A 21124-nucleotide genomic window follows, 5' to 3' on the forward strand; every position below is an offset into this window, starting at 1 on the left:
TTCCACTTGAAGAAAATTATCCAACACAATCTGGAGACAAACCAAATGAGTCGCGACACAATCTTGGTTATTTTTGTGTGATATAATACATAGGCAAGGTACTCAAAAATCAATTTTGGATCGCTGAGCAAGGCCCCACCTTTAGCACATCAGCAACACACAGCAAAAGGGGAAGCACATATCTCTTTTGCTTCTCCCCGCCCCACTTCATGTATTATATTTCTCAAAAGCAACATACATTCCACACTATTAATTTCTGGGGAATTATCACACTTCTTCAGCTTGGCCTTATGCCTTAATATGCCCCCAGGGGACGCAGAGAAGCACCTGGGAATGCATTCACTAGCCTCTCTAATTGCTTTATGAGATCATGCAGAAATGCCATTAGTCCCAAACCCTTCATCATGGCCAAAGATTATTGCGCAAATATAATTGCTAAAACATATGTAAGTTTACTAAATTGCCGCTTACCGTCTGTTTAACATGCAACTAGCTGTCTGAGCTGATTTCAGACAGCGCTTCCGTGTTTCAGTAAGCCCACGAAAGACCCTCTTCGGATTTTAACACTGATCTGAAAACAAACAAGGAGATGTGAACCTTAGAAAAACCTTCAGCCACAACAATAAAGGATTGTCCCCCCCCCCCCCCCGCCAAATAAGACAAATAAGAAGTCTGGCCCAAAACTCTGGGAAACAAATGCAAAGATTGGATATATGGACAGGTGATGGCTGAATAAAAAACACGCAGGCCAACATTCTTCACGTTAAACCACAATGTTAAAAGAAAGCAGAGGCAAACTTCATAAAAAAAAACATCTTCTATTGAGAGGAGGCATTAAAGGTAAAAAAGTAAGACAATGCTCAAAACAGGGAGGAAGGGAGCCTGGTAGTCTTGTGGGGGGATTTCAAACAAGGCATTCCATAAAACACCTCATCAACTATATCCATTGCCAGTTTCCATTAAATTCAAGTTGTAAACCACCAAGCAAGTTCACGCCTGGAAACATTCTGAAATCAAATGCCCTTAACAATGCACCCTTAATATTTCAACATTTGGGCTTTAACACATTCTCAAATGTTTCCTTTCTGGAATGCATAATGCTTTACACATACACAGATTTTTATCATTTGTAAATCATGTTTATGCAACTCATATTGTTCCAAATAGACATAAACTACTGGGTGAAGTCCAAGTGCATAAAGGAGGAGGTGCAATCGTGGAAACTTTCTTGCATATTAAAAAAATGCAGAAAGGTATTTTACTGTGCTCCCAGTGGATTAAACCCTACAATTGGGCCATGAACACGGGGATCCTAAATGTATCCTAAAGATAACGGACAAAGTGTGCCTGCACACGAAAGTTTATACTGTGAATGAAACTTTGTTGGTCTGAAAGGTGCCACTGGACTCAAACTTCGTTCTGCTGCTTCAGACAAACACAGCTATCCTATTTGAATCCATTCTACCTTATCCTAAAAAGGTAATGGGTAGTCCCCTGTGCAAGCACCAGTCGTTTCCAACACTGGGGTGACGTTGCTTTCGCAATGTTTTCACGGCAGACTTTTTACGGGGTGGTTTGCCATTGCCTTCCCCAGTCATCGACAATTTCCCCCCCCCCCCAGCAAGCCGGGTCCTCATTTTATTGACCTCGGAAGGATGGAAGGCTGAGTCAACCTCGAGCCAGCTACCTGAACCCAGCTTCCGCCAGGGTCAAACTCAGGTCGTCAGCAGAGCTTAGGACTGCAATATTGCAGTTTTACCACTCTGCACCACGGGGCTCTTTTTTTACTTTATCCTACTTTAATTTAATTTGCTTTAATTTATTCTACTTTAAGAGCCTGTAATTCACCTTCTCCTTTAAAAACTCAACAACATTTACACAGTGTTATTTATTTACACATAACATTATTATTTACATTGTACATCTGACTACTGATCTTCAATGTGGTCTATGATCGTCTCAATTTCTTCAAAATTCATAACTTTCACACCCTCGCTTTACATACATGGCTGAGAGAGAAACTTCCCCAAAGCTATCCTAAACGCAAAGCTTTGCAGGGAGCCAAATCCAAAGACTGTGATTTAATTAAGCATGTTTTAAGTTTTTTAAAATCTCAGCGTCCTTTATAAAGTTTGTATCTCTGCTACCTGGCATTACATTTTATGACACACATAGCGTGGCCAAACAAGGTCCCACTTATGCCAGATCCGGCCCTCATAACAAATTAGTTCGACACCCCTGGTCTAGAGAATCCCTGACAAGTCTTTGTCCAGCTGCTGCTGAAAGACAGCCAGCAAGTGGGAGCTCACCGCCCCCTTAGGTAGTTGATTCCACTGTTGAACAACTCCTACTGTACCGAAGTTTTTTCTAAGATCCAGTCAATACCTTCCTGCCCATTAGCTGGTACCTTCCCCCATTATGTATAATAAGGATTTTTTTGTTCTAGTATATATAATGCTAAGTGTATATAGCATTTATATTATGCATGATGTCGCATTTGTGGGTACTCTAGCAATGGAAATATCTGGCATATTACATATTTTACTTGGTATATTACAAGTCGCTGTGACTAATAATTTCAACTTATGTGGTTGTGCTTTGCACATACAAATATCCGAGTATTCCATTTCTGCTCGCCCAATTCAAAAACACAGAAAATAGGCAGAACCATGACTGCAGTTATTAAAAGTCGATAAGAGTCTGACTTTATTAATCAGGGTAGTGATGGTTTTACATGGAAACCTATGGGGGGGTGAGAAATTTCACCTTATTTTAAAGTCTCTTCAATGTCTACAATATTAAAATGATAATTAACCCAGGAGTGGCCAAACTGTGGCTCGGGAGCCACATGTGGCTCTTTCACACATATTGTGTGGCTCTCAAAGCCCCCACCACCCCCATCATCTGGCCTGGAGAAGGCATTTGGTCTGTTTAAATCACACCTCCAAGCCAAGCCAGCCGGCAGCTTCGAGAACTCATTTAAAATTGCTTTCTTTCCACCTCTCCCTCCCTCTTCTCTCCCCCATCCATTTGCCTGCCTGCCTGCCTGCTGCCTTCCAGTTATCAGACACCTGTCTTGCGGCTCTCAAATATCTATGGAAACTTGCAGGATAATCTTAGGCCACTCACACACTTACACAGGGTTGTTGGGAGAAAGGAACAACCCTGAGAGGTTTGAATGGATCTACATTTAATCCTATAGACAAAACTGAAAAGCAAATTAGCATATAACATGCTGTAGAATCTAAAGTCTGAATCCAGTGGCACCTTTAAGACTGACAAAGTTTTATTCCAGGTGTGAGCTTCTGTGTGCATCCACACTTCCTCAGATGCAACTGCAATAGAACAAAACCATTCAAACCTATAGACCAGGTTGAAAAGCAAATCAGTACATAACAGGTGGCCAAACTGCACCTCAGAAGCCACATGTGGCTCTTTCACACATATTGTGTGGCTCACAAAAACCTCAACTGAGAAGGCATTTGTCTCTTTAAATCATTTCTCCAAACCAAGCCAGTTGGCAGCTTTGGGAATGCATTTAAAGTTGCTTTCTTTCCACCTCTCCTCCATCCTTCCTTCCTTCCACTCTCAAACATCTGACATTCAGGTCTTGCAGCTCTCAAACATCTGGCGTTTATTCTAGGTGACTCTTAGGCAAAGCAAGTTTGGCCACCCCTGGTATATAACATGTAAAGTAGTCTGTGAGAAAAGACTGCCAAAACCTCACTGCCTTGCAGCACAAGAAGCATCTCCAACCAAAGGTAAAAAGGTAAAGGTAGTCCCCCTGTGCAAGCACCAGTCGTTTTCGACTCTGGGGTGACGTTGCTTTCACAAGATTTTCACGGCAGACTTTTTACGGGGTGGTTTGCCATTGCCTTCCCCAGTCATCTACACTTTCCCCCCAGCAAGCTGGGGACTCATTTTACCGACCTCGGAAGGGTAGAAGGCTGAGTCAACCTGGAGCTGGCTACCTGAACCAGCTTCCGCTGGGATCGAACTCAGGTCATGAGCAGAGGGCTCCGACTGCAGTACTGCAGCTTTACCACTCTGCGCCACGGGGCTCTTCATCTCCAACCAACGCCACCCCAAATTCCAGCTTTGCCTGGAGGGAGGCTACCACCAAAGCCCACTGCCCTGAAGCCACAAGCACAACAGAAGCACTGAAATACACAATCATATGTCAATTCCGCACTAGGCCTTTAATCCTGTCTCCAAACTGACATTCTACACTTGAATCATGGAATCATAGAAATCAGAGTTGGAAGGGACCTCTAGAGGAGACTCACAAACACTTCCCCCTAAATTCACAGGCTCTTCATTGCTGTCAGATGGCCATCTAGCCCCTGTTTAAAAAGCTCCAAGGAAGGAGAACACACCACCTCCCGAGGAAGCCTGTTCCACTGAGGAATCCCTCTAACGGTCAGGAAGTTCTTCCTAATGTTCAGCCGGAAACACTTTTGATTTAATTTCAACACATTGGTTCTGGTCCTACCTTCTGGGGCCACAGAAAACAATTCCACACCATCCTATAAATGACAGCCCTTCGAGTACTTGAAGATGGTGACCATATCACCTCTCAGCCGCTTCCTCTCCAGGCGAAACATCCCCAGCTCCTTCAACCTTTCCTTATAGGACTTGGTCTCCAGACCCCTCACCATCTTTGTCGCCCTCCTCTGGACCCATTCCAGCTTGTCTATATCCTTTTTAAAATGTGGTGCCCAAAACTGAACACAATACTGCAAGTGAGGTCTTACCAGAGCAGAGCAAAGCGATACCATCACCTCACGTGATCTGGACACTATACTTCTGTTGATACAGCCCAAAACTGCATTTGCCTTTTTAGCCGCCGCATCACACTGTTGGCTCATGTTCAGCGTATGATCCACTAAGACCCCTAGATCTAGGAGTTTATGATTCTACGCTTGTAGTGTAGAAAACCAGTTTGAGGCTGGGCTGTACCAGGATCAGTGTTTGCTCTAAGCTGTGTTAGCGTGAGCTATCTCACAGATTTTTAGCCTCCAGCTCACACATTATTTATCTCCGCTCAGGGAAAATGGCCCCAGAGCACAACAACTTATGCAGCAGCTCCCAGCTTTAATGCCAGTAGTTCCCAAAGTAGAATTCCTGCTTACAAGACTCTGCAGCTTAGAGGGAACAATGACCAGGGGGATTCAGGGTCTAGTGCTGAACTGGCCCATAAATCGGGTTTCCCCCGCCTGGAAAGCTGTCCAAGGGACTCTGTTCACCTCCCTTCTTCCTCCTCCTCCTCCCGCCCTTCCTCAGCCAGTCGCTCGACTGTTTCCCTCCTCGGCCAGGGACTCACTCAGAGAGTCAAGCGCACCCCGAGGGGAAAGGCGAGGGAAAGGCGCGGGCGCCGGCTGGGCCTACTCGGAGGCCCGAGGCCTGCTAAGCGCCGCTCAGGGGAACGGGGGAAAGGAGCCGTTAACGGTCGCTTTTTTTTTGCTTCGCGTTCTTCCCCCTCCCCCACCCCCGCAACGTCAGCGGCGCGAGAAAGAAAAGTACCCGGCTGAGGCGGCTCGAGCGCGGCGCGCGGCGAAGGCGGGGCGGAGCGAGGGGAGGAGGGGGCGGGGCGCCGACGCCGCCCTCCCTCCCTCCCTCCTTCCGCCACGCTCGCGCCGGCCGCTGCCCGGCAACCATCTTAGGTGTGGCCAAGTCCGGCCGTCTGGGCGGGAGGGAGAGCGCTGGAGGCTGCTGCGCAGTTAGGCTTGCCAATCCCCAGGTGGGGGCAGGGGATCCCCCGGTTTGCAGGCCCTCGCCTCGCTTCAGGGTCACCAGGATGGGGGTGGGGGGAAGAGAGGGAAATGTCTGCTGGGCACTCGTTGTTCCCTATGGAGACTTATTTCCATAGGAAATAGTTGAGAATTGATGCGCGGGTTTCTGGGGCCCTGGGGGGGGCTGTTTTTTGAGGTGGGGTCACCAGATTTTCCATATAGTATCCAGTGCCTCTCCCCAAAATGCCCCCCAAGTTTCAAAAAGATTGGACCACGGGGTCCAATTCTACGAGCCCCAAAAGAAGGTGCCCCTATCCTTCACCATTTCCTGTGGGAGGAAGGCATTTGAAAAGGTGTGCGGTCCCTTTAAATGCGATGGCCAGAACTCTCAGTTGTGCTTGTCACAGCCTTGATCCTGGCTCCACCCCAATGTCTCCTGGCTCCACCCCAATGTCTCCTGGCTCCTCCCCCAATGTCTCCTGGCTCCACCCCCCCAAAGTCTCCTGGCTCCATCCCCAAAGTCCCCAGATATTTCTTGAATTGGACTTGGCCACCCTATGCACAGTCCCACACGCAGAAGTGGGAACCTTTATCGCTAGCATTTGTTTGCGCGAAGCTTGAGTCCTGGGACACCTTTTAAGGCCAATAAAGTTTAATTCGGGGTAGAAGGGATTTTTTTTTTGTGCATGCTGGATCCAGGTGGGCAGCAGTGTTGGTAAAGGTTGCCAATCCCCAGGTGGGCAAACTGGAAACTGCAGTGTACTGATGAGCAAACACTAGAAATAAAACCGCTGCATTTTTATGTTGCAAATAAATGCTTAAGCAATTTCTTTCATAATGATGCAATGATATTGTTATCATCACAAACCAAAATTCATTAAATTTCCATAGAAAAATCAAAAAGTTATTTCACACCACTCTTGTAAGGTAGTACTTTCAAAATCAGAATGTTATTTCACACCACTCTTGTAAGGTAGTACTTTGCAGTCCACTGTCTCAGTTCTCCTTTGCTTGAAAGAAATAGACAGTACCACGCTTGTATATGATTCCTTCTAGGGGTAGCAGACCGAAGTCTGACAGGTGCAGTGGCTACACAGGTCCTAGGTTCAGTTCTGTGTTTCCTTCACCTTCCACCAGCCGCTTTCTTTTAGCTTTGGAACCCGTGCTAAAGGCAATTGCTCACACGTTACAGTACAATGTTACTTTGCAGCTTGCACAACTTACCTTACAAGAGTGATGTGAAATAACATTCTGATTTTGAAAGTGCTACCTTACAAGAGTGGTGTGAAATAACTTTTTGATTTTTTCTATGGACATTTAATGAATTTTGGTTTGTAATGATAATATAATTGCATCATTATGAAAGAAATTGCTTAAGCATTTATTTGCAACATAAAAACGCAGTGGTTGATTTCTAGTGTTTGCTAATCCCCAGATGGGGGCAGGGGATCCCCCTGTTTAGAGGCCTTCCCCCCCACTTCAGGATCATCGCAAAGCGAGGGGGGGGGAAATGTCTGCTGGGCACTCCATTAAACCCTATGGAGATCGATTCCCATAGGGTATAATGGAGAATTGAGCCATAGATATCTGGGGGGGGCTGTTTTTTGAGGTGGGGTCACCAGATTTTCAGCATAGCATCCAGTGCCTCTCCTCAAAACACTCCCCAAGTTTCAAAAAGATTGGACCATGGGGTCCAATTCTATGAGCCCCAAAAGAAGGTGCCCCTATGCTCCATTATTTCCTATGGAAGGAAGGCATTTAAAAGGAGCGTGGTCCCTTTAAATGTGATGGCCAGAACTCCGTTTGGAGTTCAGTTGTGCTTGTCATACCCTTGGTCCTGGCTCCACCCCCAAAGTATCCTGGCTGCATCCCCAAGGTCTCCAGATATTTCTTGAGTCGGACTTGGCACCCCTAGTGAATGAAGCAGAGGTGACCAAACCGCAGCTCAGAAGCCTACACATATTGGGTAGGTCTTGAAGCCCCCAGCGCCCTGTCGGCAGATTTGGGAAAGGCATTTCTCTCTTTAAATCACTTCATCATGCCAGCCTACAGCTTGGAGAATGCATTTAAGTTGCTTTCTTTCCATCTCTCCCTCCTCCTTCCCCCATCTTCCTTCCTTGTGGCTTTCAGACATTCCGGTCTTGTGGCTCTCAAACATCTGACATTTATCCTACGTGGCTCTTATATTAAGCAAGTTTGGCTACCCCGTAATAATTATGCCATGCTGGACCACTCCAATGACTTGATACCCGCGGATATTGTTTTAAAAGAATTAAAAGGAAATAAACCAAACTCTCCCCTCTACTATAATTCAGAGGTTCACAGAGAGCCAGTTTGGTGTAGTGGTTAAGTGTGCGGACTCTTATCTGGGAGAACCGGGTTTGATTCCCCCCTCCTCCACTTGCATCTGCTGGAATGGCCTTGAGTTAGCCATAGATCTGGCAGAGGTTGTCCTTGAAAGGGCAGCTGCTGTGAGAGCCCTCTCAACCCCACCCACCTCACAGGGTGTCTGTTGTGGGGGGAGAAGATATAGGAGATTGTAAGCCGCTTTGTCTCAAATTCAGGGAGAAGGACGGGGTATAAATCTGCAATTCTTTTGCATTGTTTTGAGAGCTGTTTCTTCAGTGTTTCCCCTGGGAATGCTGGGAAATGAAAGCATCTTTGATTATAAATTCCCTCATTCTGCATGGATAAGAGTTTTTTCTGTTTAACAGAAAACGGAGGCCCTTAAGAATTTGACCATAAAGTAGAATATAATTTTAATCTATTTAATCTATTTACAGATTCTAGGTAGTTGTGTTGTTCTACCGGGGGGTGGGGGGAGGCGGGTGGAACGGGACAAGAGTAATGATAAGGTACTACCTTTATTGTGTATGTTAAGTTCTTTCAAACTGCTTCTGGCTTTCGGCAACCCTATGAATTAATGACCTCCTAAACGTTCCATCATTAGCAACCTTGCTTGGGTCTTACAAACTGAGGGCCATGGCTTCCATCTCATGTTGGAGTACTGTGTGCAGTTCTGGTCGCCGCACCTCAAAAAGGATATTATAGCATTGGAGAAAGTCCAGAAAACGGCAACTAGAATGATTAAAGGGCTGGAACACTTTCCCTATGAAGAAAGGTTGAAACGCTTGGGACTCTTTAGCTTGGATAAACGTCGACTGCGGGGTGACATGATAGAGGTTTACAAGATAATGCATGGGATGGAGAAAGTAGAGAAAGAGGTACTTTTCTCCCTTTCTCACAATACAAGAACTCGTGGGCATTCGATGAAATTGCTGAGCAGACAGGTTAAAACGGATAAAAGGAAGTACTTCTTCACCTAGAGGGTGATTAACATGTGGAATTCACTGCCACAGGAGGTGGTGGCGGCCACAAGCATGGCCACCTTCAAGAGGGGTTTAGATAAAAATATGGAGCAGAGGTCCATCAGTGGCTATTAGCCACTCTGTGTGTGTGTGTGTGTGTGTGTATAAATTTTTTTTTGCCACTGTGTGACACAGAGTGTTGGACTGGATGGGCCATTGTCCTGATCCAACATGGCTTCTCTTATGTTCTTATGTTCAGTCTTCCTCTTTTCCTGTCTTCAACTTTTCCTAGCATCAGGTCTCATTTTAGGCAGGAGCTCCAGAACCTCTGAATTTTATTGTGCACTTTCTTTCTTAACCACCTCCCCCCCCCCCCCCCCAATACTTGCTTCTAGTCTCCATTGTTCAAACCTTCTGTGAGAATTTTGTTGAATTCTAAGATCTGACAAACTTTCTCATATTTTCCCCCACAAAAAAAGGGGGGGGGAATAACCAAAACATATCAAGCAGACCAATGGAAATCTTCCTCATGCCACTGTGGCCACATATGAGAAAGTACTTTTAAAAGTGTGGTGGAGAAAGGTTTTGTTATGACAATGATAATTAAAGAAGCATTTTAAGGTGGATGCTGAGATGATATACTTTAGTGCACCTTCCGGTGATGTCGGGGGTGGGTGGCTTATGCAAGTGAGTTGTGCTAATGAGCTCCAGCACCTCTTTTTTCTACAAAATGATCCCTGCCTAGCATTATTGTCTTTTCTAGTGATTCTTGTCTTTTGTAATGTGTCCAAAATGTAGTCAATGTAGTTTCTAGAGCAAGGGTGTCAAACATGCAATTTGGGGGCCGAATCAGGCCTTTGGAGGGCTCCTGTCAGTCCCCTGAGCAACTGGCTGTAATCTACTTCCTTCTCCCTATCTCTTGCTTCCTTCGGCATAATAGTTTACTTTGCAAGGCTTGCTCAATCGCACAGGAGCTACAGAGCAAAACCTCTATTTTCTCCATTGGCTGAGGCTCCTCCTTTGGAAGGAAGGGGAGAGGAACAGCTTACTTTGCCAGGTTCTCTCAATTGCACAGCAGAGCTACTGAGCCAAGCCTCTCTTCCTTCTATTGGCTGAGGCTCCTCCCCCTCCTGGTCCCCTGGGGAAGGAAGGAAAGAGCCAGAACTTCCTTTGCCCAGTTCCCTGGGTCCCGTGGGAGAAATAAAGAGAAAGCATCTTTAAAACCAATGGGTGCTAATGTTTTAAGCATGTTTTAAGTTTTTATATATATACTTGTGTTTGTCTATGTCCTTTATTGAGTTTATATCTCTACTACCTAATCTTCAATAGGTATACATATGGCCCAACCCAACATGGCCCGGCCCAACAAGATTCCTTTATGTCACATCTCATAACAAATGAGTTTGACATCCCTGTTCTACAGAGAGTTCAAACTTGGTTTTATCTCAAACACACTTATTTGTCTTTTTGGCAGTCCACGATCTCTATAAAACTTTCCTCCAACACCACATTTCAAATGAACCAACTCTCTTCCTGTCAGCTTTCAACTTTATTGGGACCCGCAAAAACATAAGAAACTAGAGAGCAAGGCTTTGAGTTCTCCAGAACTCTACTTCAGACTGGATGCTGAGCTTCAAATCTCCAGTGCCAAAATTACAAACCCACTGTCGCGTATAAAAAGACTGAAAGATTGTTATTAAAGGAAAACAGATGGGGGAGACAAGAGGGAAGGAGAGGTGGAAAGAAAGCAATTTTAACTTTAAGTGCATTCTCCAAGCCGCCAGCTGGCTTGGCTAGGAGAAGTGATTTGAAGAGATTTTAAATGCCTCCTCCAAGTTGGCTGACAGGTTGGTGGGGGCTCCAAAAGCCACATGATATGTGTGAAAGAGCCACATGTGGCTCCTGAGCCACAGTTTGGTCACCCCTGACCTAGGCTGTCTGCAGAGCGTCCGTGAAAGTACAATGAAATTCAAGCCGCTTCCCATGTGATGCCAAATTATTTGGACATTGAAAACCCGAGTAGGCGAAGGAGGACTCCGAAAAAGATTTCCGTGAACGGACGGCGGAGCTGACAGCCAAGACGGACTGTGGATATGTGCAAAAGAGCCCAACTTCGCTTCTATGCTGAAGGCGATCTAAATTGGCTGTGACTTCCAGGAAAGTAAGCACTGGGGCTTGTGGTGGGAGCCTTGTAGAAAATCTCAGCAGCCTGTTCTGTAGCAATGAAAGAGGCAAATTCAATTATGGGAACTATTAGGGGAAAGGTTTTGGAAATGAAACGGAGGATCGTAAGGCCATAAGAATAGTCTGCGGCGCAGCCACATTTGGAAGAAAGTGTGCTGCTCTCGTCGTTCCACCTCAGAAGGAATAACAAGAGCTGGAAAAGCTACTGCAAGGAGAAGATATTGGATTTTCATCCCACCCTCAGGGCAACCTCACCCACTAGGCGGTCGCCTAGGGCGCAGGGAGGGTGGGGGCGCAGAATTGGGTCCCCCCCCCCCCGGTGCCCCAGGCAAATGTCTAGTTTGCCTGTCACACGTGTGTTACATAGAAGGAAGGATTGATTCCTATGAAATAAATTTAACTTAAAATGGGAAAGGATTGAAATTGGGTGGAAAGCACCATAAAATTAATATTGGAATTTCACAAATACGAAGTAAAAATTCAGGAGTAATTTCCATGAACGCTGAGGTCCAGAATAATTCGTCTAAGCTCGTTCCGCTGTTGAAGATGTAAAAAATTGAAACGGAGATAATAAATCCTGGGGTCTTCGTCTGGAATGGGCCTTGAGCTGAACCACTGCGTGGCATCTTTATTCATAATTGCCTAGTGTTGGGTTGCTGTTTAGATTTGATTCCTAGGCTAGCCATGAAAATGAAATAAAGCCTCCATTTTCAGAGGCCGTCTATCAGAGGATCGAGACTGGGGGAAGTGGGAGATGGCTGTCCCCTCATTTCTGCGCTTGTGAGACTAAAGAATCCAGACTGACCATTGTTATTGAGGAAAAGAAAACCAGACTGGGTCTCAGTCTGCTTTTAAGAAAAGTGATCCTTATTTTCGAATGACTCAGAGGCCTTTCCAACAGCACAGTTGTGCTGTGTTTGCAGTCTAAGCTAGAGTCCTTAGGGCTTTCTAAACTTTATAGGATCCCCCCCCCCCCCCAAATAATGACATTTAATAATGTCAAGACTTTCATTACCCATCATAAAGCACCCCCAAAAAAAGGCCACAGAAATTTCTCTCCCTCTGCAGGGTCACCTTCAAGATACACAGGTCATCGTGAGCTGTCTCTGAAAGGTCCACACATTGGAGCACGCTCAAACCATAAATGCATACCAAATTTCACATTAGGGTTGGCCTGATTTTTTCTCTGTCATTTGTTTCTACTTTTATTGCTCCGCAGAAAGTTTCTTTTTTTTTTTGGAAAGTGAAATTTTGTTTTCCTGTTAGGCAGCATATAATTTACATCAATCATACCAGAATTTCAATACCGCTGAGGTATCACTTAAAAGGAGAGACGAGATGGTAAATACAGCCCCAGTCCAAGGACAAGAGGTTCAGAGAGAGAGAGAAGAAGAAGAAGAAGAAGAAGAAGAAGAAGAAGAAGAAGAAGAAGAAGAAGATGATGATGATGATGATATTGGATTTATATCCCGTCCACCACTCTGAGTCTCAAGAGCGGCTCACAATCTCCTTTCCCTTCCTCCCCCACAACAGACACCCTGTGAGGTAGATGAAGATATTGGATTTATATCCCGCCCTCCACTCCAAAGAGTCTCAGAGCGGCTCACAATCTCCTTTACCTTCTTCCCCCACAACAGACACCCTGTGAGGTGGGTGGGTCTGAGAGGGCTCTCACAGCAGCTGCCCTTTCAAGGACAACCTCTGCCAGAGCTCTGGCTGACCCAAGGCCATTCCAGCAGCTGCAAGTGGAGGAGCAGGGAATCAAACCCGATTCTCCCAGATAAGAGTCCACACCCTTAACCACTGCACCAAACTGGCTTCCAAAGTGTATGAGGAAAACTCACAGGAGATTGGCCAAAATTCACCACACCACAAAAAATACCTCCCTCTGGTCAACAGGGTCATTAAAAGAACATGAACCACTGTTACTGGAGCGGTTCAGATTCTGTTGGTGTCCCAGCAAAACGCTGTTGATACTTTTGCACACTTTGGGTGGAGGAAAAGCAGTTATGTACCAAGACTTTCAAAAAAGAAAACACCCCATCTGCATAATATGAGACATTCTCTGTGCTCTGGAAATGTGGAGCCTCCATAACAGCTGTCCCTATTAAGAAGCTGTCTGCCGCGGGAGGGAATAACCGGTTTCCCTCCCGTAGGTTAAAGCGGAAGCTGACATGGATGCTTCATTTAAAGCCATCAACAAAGTAGGGCTTTTATTGAAATATGTCTACCTCTTGCCGATCTATGAGGGTCCTGTTTTTGTGTATACCATGTTTTGTGTGTTTGTGTGTGGTAACACACTGTTTCCTCTTGTCAGTGGCTTTCTTTGGTGTAACACTCAGTTGTCACTATAGAAACAATCGGGGAGGAATGTCAGAATCAGAGAGATTTTCTGCATTCAACTTTATTTGATTTTCTGGCCGAGTGTCTAAATTATAAGGGGGAAAAATGTTGCGCATACATATGTTAAATTATGGGGTATATCAGGTTGACATGCTCGGTTTTATGTTCTAGTTTACATCTTCTCTTCTTCCAGGAATTTGGCTCGAGAATAATTCTGCCCAACACATAACCCCTCAAAGTATGTGTTATATGGAAAAACTGCAATTTTTTTTTTAAAAGTAGATGTATCCTACAAAATGTGCAGTGCTCCAGGCACTGAGAAATGTCATTATTGTGCAGCTAGACAGCCCTGGGGCTAAATGTGGAACTGAATGGCCTTCCAGTCTGTTTTCAGATTTGCAGAATGTGAAATGACAAAATATCTGCAGGGTGCCTTCCCACCAAGAAGAAGAGTTGGTTTCTGTACTCCACTCTTCAGTACCCAAAGGAGTCTCAGAGCAGCTTGCAATCATCTTTTTTTCCTTCCAGACACCCTGGGAGGCAGGTGGGGCTGAAAGAGCTCTGAGAGAACTGCTCTTGAGAGAACAGCTCTGAGAGAACTTGTGGGCTGACCCACAGGGTCACCGTGAGTCGACTGCAGCTCGATGAAGCACAATGATTATTACATCATTAAATATGCACAGGCAATCCACTCTCAAGAGTTTGTTTGTGTGACAGTTTCTTATGCTTTCCATCTAGGGCTGCCAAGTCCAAGAAATATCTGAGGACTCTTGGGGTGGAGCCAGGAGACATTGGGGGTGGAGCCATAAGCAAAGTTGTGACAAGCACAATTGAACTCCAAAGGGAGTTCTGGCCATCACATTTAAAGGAACCGCACTCCTTTTAAATGCCTTCCCTACATTAGAAATAATGAAGGATAGGGGCACCTTCTTTTGGGGCTCATAGAATTGGACCCCCTCGTCCAATCTTTTTGAAACTTGGAGAGCATTTTGAGGAGAGTCATCAGATGCTGAAAATTTGGTGCCTCTATCTCAAAAAAACAGCCCCTCCAGAGCCCCAGATACCCCAGGTCAATTCTCCATTATACCCTATAGGAATCAATCTCCATAGGGAATTATGAAGTGCCCAGCAGACATTTCCCTCCCCCCGCCCCGTTTCTGACAACTCTGAAGCGGGGGAGGGCCTGCTCCCACCTGGGGATTGGCATCTCTACTCACGAGTTGCTGAACTTCCAACTTCTTCAAAGTAACCCAGAGCAACCAAAGGTTCAAGTTTACCTTTCCTATGCAAAGGACCTCTGAAAAGATTGTGCAACCAAGGGAGGGTCTGGGCTGCTTTCACAGCCATGTTGTTCTGCCTGCTCACTCCGCCCCCATGCAGCCTTAAAGGCACAGACACACCATCCCAAGAGGAAGCCTTTCCAATCAGAGACTGAAGCCTCCGGAGGTGGAAAGTCACATGGTGGCTGTGGGGGAGGGGCTTCACCCCACTGGCCAGCTGACTGGTAGCGGGAAGGAGCCTGGGAAATCAGGAGAACCCTCGCTGGGACCTGGGGATTGGCAAGCCTATTTCCATCTGATCCATAAACACAAACCCAGAAGTCAACATGAGTCAACAGTGTGATGCGGTGGCTAAAAAGGCAAATGCAATTTTGAGCTGTATCAACAGAAGTATAGTGTCCAGATCACGTGATGTGATGGTATCGCTTTACTCTGCTCTGGTAAGACCTCATCTGGAGTATTGTGTTCAGTTTTGGGCACCACATTTTAAGGATATAGACAAGCTGGAACGGGTCCAGAGGAGGGCGACAAAGATGGTGAGGGGTCTGGAGACTGAGTCTTATGAAGAAAGGTTGAAGGAGCTGGGGATGTTTAGCCTGGAGAGGAAGCGGCTGAGAGGTGATATGATCACCATCTTCAAGTCCTTGAAGGGCTGTCATATAGAGGATGGTGTGGAATTCTTTTCTGTAGCCCCAGAAGGTAGGACCAGAACCAGTGTGTTGAAATTAAATCAAAAGAATTTCTGGCTCAACATTAGGAAGAACTTCCTGACTGTTAGAGCGGTTCCTCAGTGGAACAGGCTTCCTCGGGAGGTGGTGGGCTCTCCTTCCTTGGAGGTTTATCAACAGAGGCTAGATGGCCATCTGACAGCAATGAAGATCCTGTGAATTTAGGGGGAGGTGTTTGTGAGTTTCCTGCATTGTGCAGGGGGCTGGGCTAGATGACCCTGGAGGTCCCTTCCAACTCTATGATTCTAGGATTCTAAGTGTGACATTTCCAGGAACAGCATCTTTCAAAACTTTTCCTTGCAAGGACTTGCCCCAACCCCGCCCTCCCCCCGCCCCTGTCCCCAGTATCAACTTCCTCCTGAGCCGGTCCACTGGGGATTCCAGCAGGAACTGGGTCTATGTTGAAAGTCCTGCCAAACCTGAGTCCAGAATGGGAGGTCAATTTGTCAGACTGATCCAAGCAAGAAAGGCTTTTAAAGAAGATCGACAGCGAGGATTTGTTTCGAACAAATTTACTGAGGTCATTGTAACATTAAACCCTGAAAATGTGAGCAGGATGAATTAGATACAGCATTTGTCCTTTTTTTTTTCCTCCAAGAATTCAGATAAAAGTGGGTTCTAGATTGTTTTCCTCTTTGGACATCATCACTGGCAATGGCACACTACTAAATAATGTCCGTGAGGCAGAACCATTTATCCCTTACCGTGACATCGCATCATGACTTTTTCACAGCAGACCTTTTACGGGGTGGTTTGCCATTGCCTTCCACTTTCCCCTCAGCAAGCTGGGGACTCATTTGACCAACGTCGGAAGGATGGAAGGCTGAGTCGACCTTGAGCCAACTACCTGAACCCAGCTTCCTCTGGGATCGAACTCAGGTCGTGAGCGGAGAGTTTGGACTGCAGTCCTGCAGCTTTACCACTCTGCACCACGGGGCTGCTCTTTCTATTTAAATTTAAATGTATTTAAAGGGGAGGGACAGTGGCTCAGTGGTAGAGCATCTGCTTGGGAAGCAGAAGGTTACAGGTTCAATCCCTGGCATCTCCAAAAAAGGGTCCAGGCAAATAGGTGTGAAAAACCTCAGCTTGAGACCCTGGAGAGCCGCTGCCAGTCTGAGAAGACAATACTGACTTGGATGGACCAAAGGTCTGATTCAGTATAAGGCAGCTTCATATGTTCATATGTTCATATGTTTATTATCTGTAAAACACACACATACGCAAACACCCCACACCTGGATAGAAGATAAAGTATAAATTTTTGCCACTGGGGTGTTTTTACTAAGTAGGGGTGGCCAAACTGTGGCTCGGGAGCCACACGTGGCTCTTTCACACATATTGTGTCGCTCTCCAAGCCCCCACTGCCCTGTCAAGTCAGGTTGAAGAAGGCATTTCTCTCTCTTTAAATTACTTTGCAAAGCCAGCTGGCACTTGGAGAATGTATTTAAAAAGGTAAAGGTAGTCCCCTGTGCAATCACCAGTCGTTTCCGACTCTGGGGTGACATCGCATCATGACTTTTTCACAGCAGACCTTTTACGGGGTGGTTTGCCATTGCCTTCCACTTTCCCCTCAGCAAGCTGGGGACTCATTTGACCAACGTCGGAAGGATGGAAGGCTGAGTCGACCTTGAGCCAACTACCTGAACCCAGCTTCCTCTGGGATCGAACTCAGGTCGTGAGCGGAGAGTTTGGACTGCAGTCCTGCAGCTTTACCACTCTGCACCACGGGGCTGCTCTTTCTATTTAAATTTAAATGTATTTAAAGTTGCTTTTTCCCCACCTCTTGTTCGGCAAATGCTCTCCACCTCATCATCTATTTGCTTCCCTTCCCTCCCTTCCTGTCTTGCAGCTCTCAAACATCCAACATTTATTCTATGTGGCCCTTACATTAAGCAAGCTTGGCCACCCCTGTTTCTAAGTATATCCCATTAGTAGGGTTCCCATTTTCCAGTTTGTGGAGGGAGTCTTCCAGTTAATTGTGGCCTTTGCTCACTGATGCTTATCTGATCAGGGGGTGGAAAATGGGGCCAAATGGCAGGGAAAACGATTGTCCTGGGGAGAAAAATTTAAAAAAGAAAAGAAAAGCTTTGCCTACTTACAGAAAGTTCCAACCACAGAGTTCCTGACAATTCCTAGAGCTATCTGGAAGCAACAAGGGTAGCGCTAGGAATTGCCAGGAACTTTGTGATAAGAACTTCCAGTCAGTAGAGGAGGCCTTATTTTTCTTTTTAATTTTTTCTCCTGAGGCGTTGCCCCACCCTCCCATAATCCTACATACTGAGGATATTTTTCTACCCCATGAGTATATTATGAAAACAGTAATCTAGGGAGCAATTTTCAAGGTGTTCTGGAGAGACGGGGCTCTTCAGGACAACTACAAACACTGAAAAATTCTAGAACAAAGTAGGAGTCAAGTTGTATCTTTAAGACTAACACAATTTTATTCAGAATGTAAGCTTTCATATGCATGCACACTTCTTCAGATGAGGGGATAGGGTACGGTGGGCTGAAATACATGTAGTTGGTGGGCTAAGAGTATAAACTGATACAAAGGATCAAACGGCAAAATAGTGTAATGAATTGGAAGACCATTGGGTCTGGATAGGGAATTCACTGCCACATGTGGATAGGGAATTCACTGGATAGGGAATTCACTGCCAACATGTGGAATTCACTGCCACAGGAGGTGGTGGCGGCCACAAGTATAGCCTCCTTCAAGAGGGGTTTAGATAAAAATATGGAGCAGAGGTCCATCAGTGGCTATTAGCCACAGTGTGTGTGTATATATAAAAATTTTTGCCACTGTGTGACACAGAGTGTTGGACTGGATGGGCCGTTGGCCTGATCCAACATGGCTTCTCTTATGTTCTTATGATAGCAATAAAAGGTAACAAAAGTTGCCTGTTCATTGCTGTTGCTGCAAGTCTAGGTAAAACAAAAGGACATCTATTTCCTAGTGATGTTCTTGTCCGCCTAATTTACTTTTTAACATCGTTCTATGCATTATAAACGTCATTCTAGTTTGTCATTAGAAAAAAAGACTACATAAAATGAAAATGGGTTAAGAGTATGTAATGAGATAAGCAGCCCATATCCCTTATTTGAGTACGTCAATACAAAAAACCCCCACATTATTCTGATACACTATTCTAAAAGAGAAATACATTGGAATACTGCGGATGTCTGTCTGTCAGACATTTTTACTCCTGGATAGATGGGAAATGTATCAGAACAGTCATTTTGAACTGTCATCCCTAAATGACGTTGCTAATTGTCACACTTCTCAGCACCCTGCTCCTATTGGGAGTTCTGCTCCTACAGGCTATATAGGAACTGAATGATTGGCAGCGCCATCCTAGAAAGAGTTTGGTGTAGTGGTTAAGAGCAACGGACTCTAATCTGAGAGAACTGGGTTTGATTCCCCACTCCTCCATTTGCACCTGCTGGGTGACCTTGGGCAAGCCAGAGTTCTTGCAGAGCTGTTTGCTCAAAAGCAGTTCTCTCCAAGCTCTCTCAGCCTCACCTTCCTCACAGGGTGTCTGTTGTGGGGAGGGGAGAGGAAGGGAAGGGGATGGTAAGCCGCTCTGAGACTCCGAGTGAAGGGCCGGGTATAAATCCAACTTTTCTTCTACGTCCAGCATACCTGCTATTCTAGTGACTACACATCCATCATAGCAGCATTCTCATTTTCCACAAAGAGCACAAAGAAGGTGTTGGGTCTGGTTTAGAATGGCTGGACTGGTTAGGCACCTTCACTTAGCAGAGCGCTCTTTCTGAGCTTTTGCGCAGCAGCGTGGCCTACTTTAACGGCTACCACACTCTCTCACAAATCGCACAGAGAGCCTTTGCTTTAAGTTAAGAAACCAATACTAGCGGTTTTATTCAAATAAACGTATTAGTGTAGTGGAAAAAAAGAGTGTCTAAACTATTCTATCTATCCGGATGGCTTTGGGTTGTCATAGGCTGCTTAGTTCAGATCAGGAGGAGAGACACCATGCTGTTCCTCCTGATGCATGTAGGAAAGAAGAAGGAAAAGGAAGAGAACAAGGAGGAAGGAAGTTCCCTGAGTTACATTCTACGGGTTAGAGAGGGTGAGTGAAAGCAGAGCCAGACAAGGAGGAGACTGATATGAACCTATCTATCTGACTTGCTCTATGATGTTTGTAGTCTTGGAGGACTGAGCAAGAAACATTGCCAGTCAGTTCTTCTAACAGAAGGCAATAGTCAGAGGTTATAGTGCATTTGGCATGCAAGCTAGTGGATGTCTTCTCCCGTTCACATTGGTGTGTAGCATCATAATTCACATTGAACTGGGTATCTGTTTACAAGGTCAAGGTTTGAGAATTCAGATGCAGGCACAAAGTGGCTTTAGCAAACCCACGCCTAAGTTCACAATAAGATGCATATTTTACTTTTATTGCTGGTGGCTGACATTCCACTGTATCATACACATCATTTGGAAGGGAGTCCCCTTCATTTCCTTGGGACGTTATTTCTATGGAATGTGCTTGGGATAGGATGTCATAACCTGATACGTAGCCCAAAGAAACTAAAGTACTTTGATTGAAGGCATTTCAGTGCATCTGTCTGCCACTCTGTGCTATGCTAGAAATTAAAGACAAAAATAATCATTTAAAAATTACGTCTTACAGTTTGAGCTGTGAAATGCCTAGTAAATTCTCTAAAGCGAGCTGAAGATTCAAAGTATGCAATGAATTTGAGAGACTGTGTCAATATATTGGGCAATTTATTGCTCTCTTTCTCTCCGTTCTCATTTGTTGTGTTGTTTTGGTCTCCGAGGTTGTGCTTTTGATGGTATAGTGGTTAGAGAGCCAGTTTGGTGTAGTGGTTAAGTGTGCGGAATCTTATCTGGGAGAACCGGGTTTGATTCCCCACTCCTCCACGTACAGCTGCTGAAATGGCCTTGCAATAGCCATAGCTATTGCAGGAGTTGTCCTTGAAAGGACAGCTTTTGTGAGAGCTCTCTCAGTCCCACATACCTCACAGAATGTCTGTTGTGGGGGGGAGAAGATATAGCAGATTGTAAGCCGCTCTGAGTCTCTGATCCAAGAAAAGGGTGGGGTATAAATCTGCAGTCGTTGTTTTCTTCTAGAGTGTCACAACTATGGGAGGCCTGAGTTCAAGTCTCCAGTTCTCACATGAAAGCTTCCAGGGTGACCTTGGCCCAGTCACTCTGTTTCAGTCTAGCTTCCCTTCCATGGAGATAAAAATGCACTAGATCAGTGATCCTCAACTCATAGTCTGCATAGCAGGGCAGGATCCTATAGAGACGCCATTTTGTTGCTTTTCAGTAAGGCACATGCTTAGAGAACAAGAGCAGTATGCTTTTTGCCTCTCTTTGTACGGACACAGAGAGAAGTGGCTAGACAGAAAGGTGAGGTCACTCAAAAGCAGATTTTTTTTTCCCCAGCCCAAGTTGGTTCAGGCATTCTGGCATCGCCTCTTCCTGTAACATGACTTTGATGAAGACCACTGAGACGACAGACAGACAGACAGACAGATAGATAGATGATAGAGAAATTGATAGA

The 21124-nt window shown here is 45.4% G+C and overlaps 2 protein-coding genes across 7 annotated transcripts in view; one reads left to right on the top strand and one right to left on the bottom strand.

Annotated features, from left to right (window-relative positions):
* The window catches only part of SUPT3H (SPT3 homolog, SAGA and STAGA complex component), a 436825-nt gene extending 431260 nt beyond the window's left edge, over positions 1 to 5565 (bottom strand). For both annotated transcript variants that reach the window (XM_060231273.1, XM_060231262.1), the window contains exon 1: positions 5524 to 5565. The gene's annotated coding sequence lies outside the window, so the exon portion shown is untranslated. The remainder of the gene's footprint in view (positions 1 to 5523) is intronic.
* The window catches only part of RUNX2 (RUNX family transcription factor 2), a 439127-nt gene that overhangs the window by 72792 nt on the left and 345211 nt on the right, over positions 1 to 21124 (top strand). The window lies entirely within an intron of this gene.

This window comes from Heteronotia binoei, chromosome 1 (assembly GCF_032191835.1).
Source record: "Heteronotia binoei isolate CCM8104 ecotype False Entrance Well chromosome 1, APGP_CSIRO_Hbin_v1, whole genome shotgun sequence".
Lineage (NCBI taxonomy): Eukaryota > Metazoa > Chordata > Lepidosauria > Squamata > Gekkonidae > Heteronotia > Heteronotia binoei.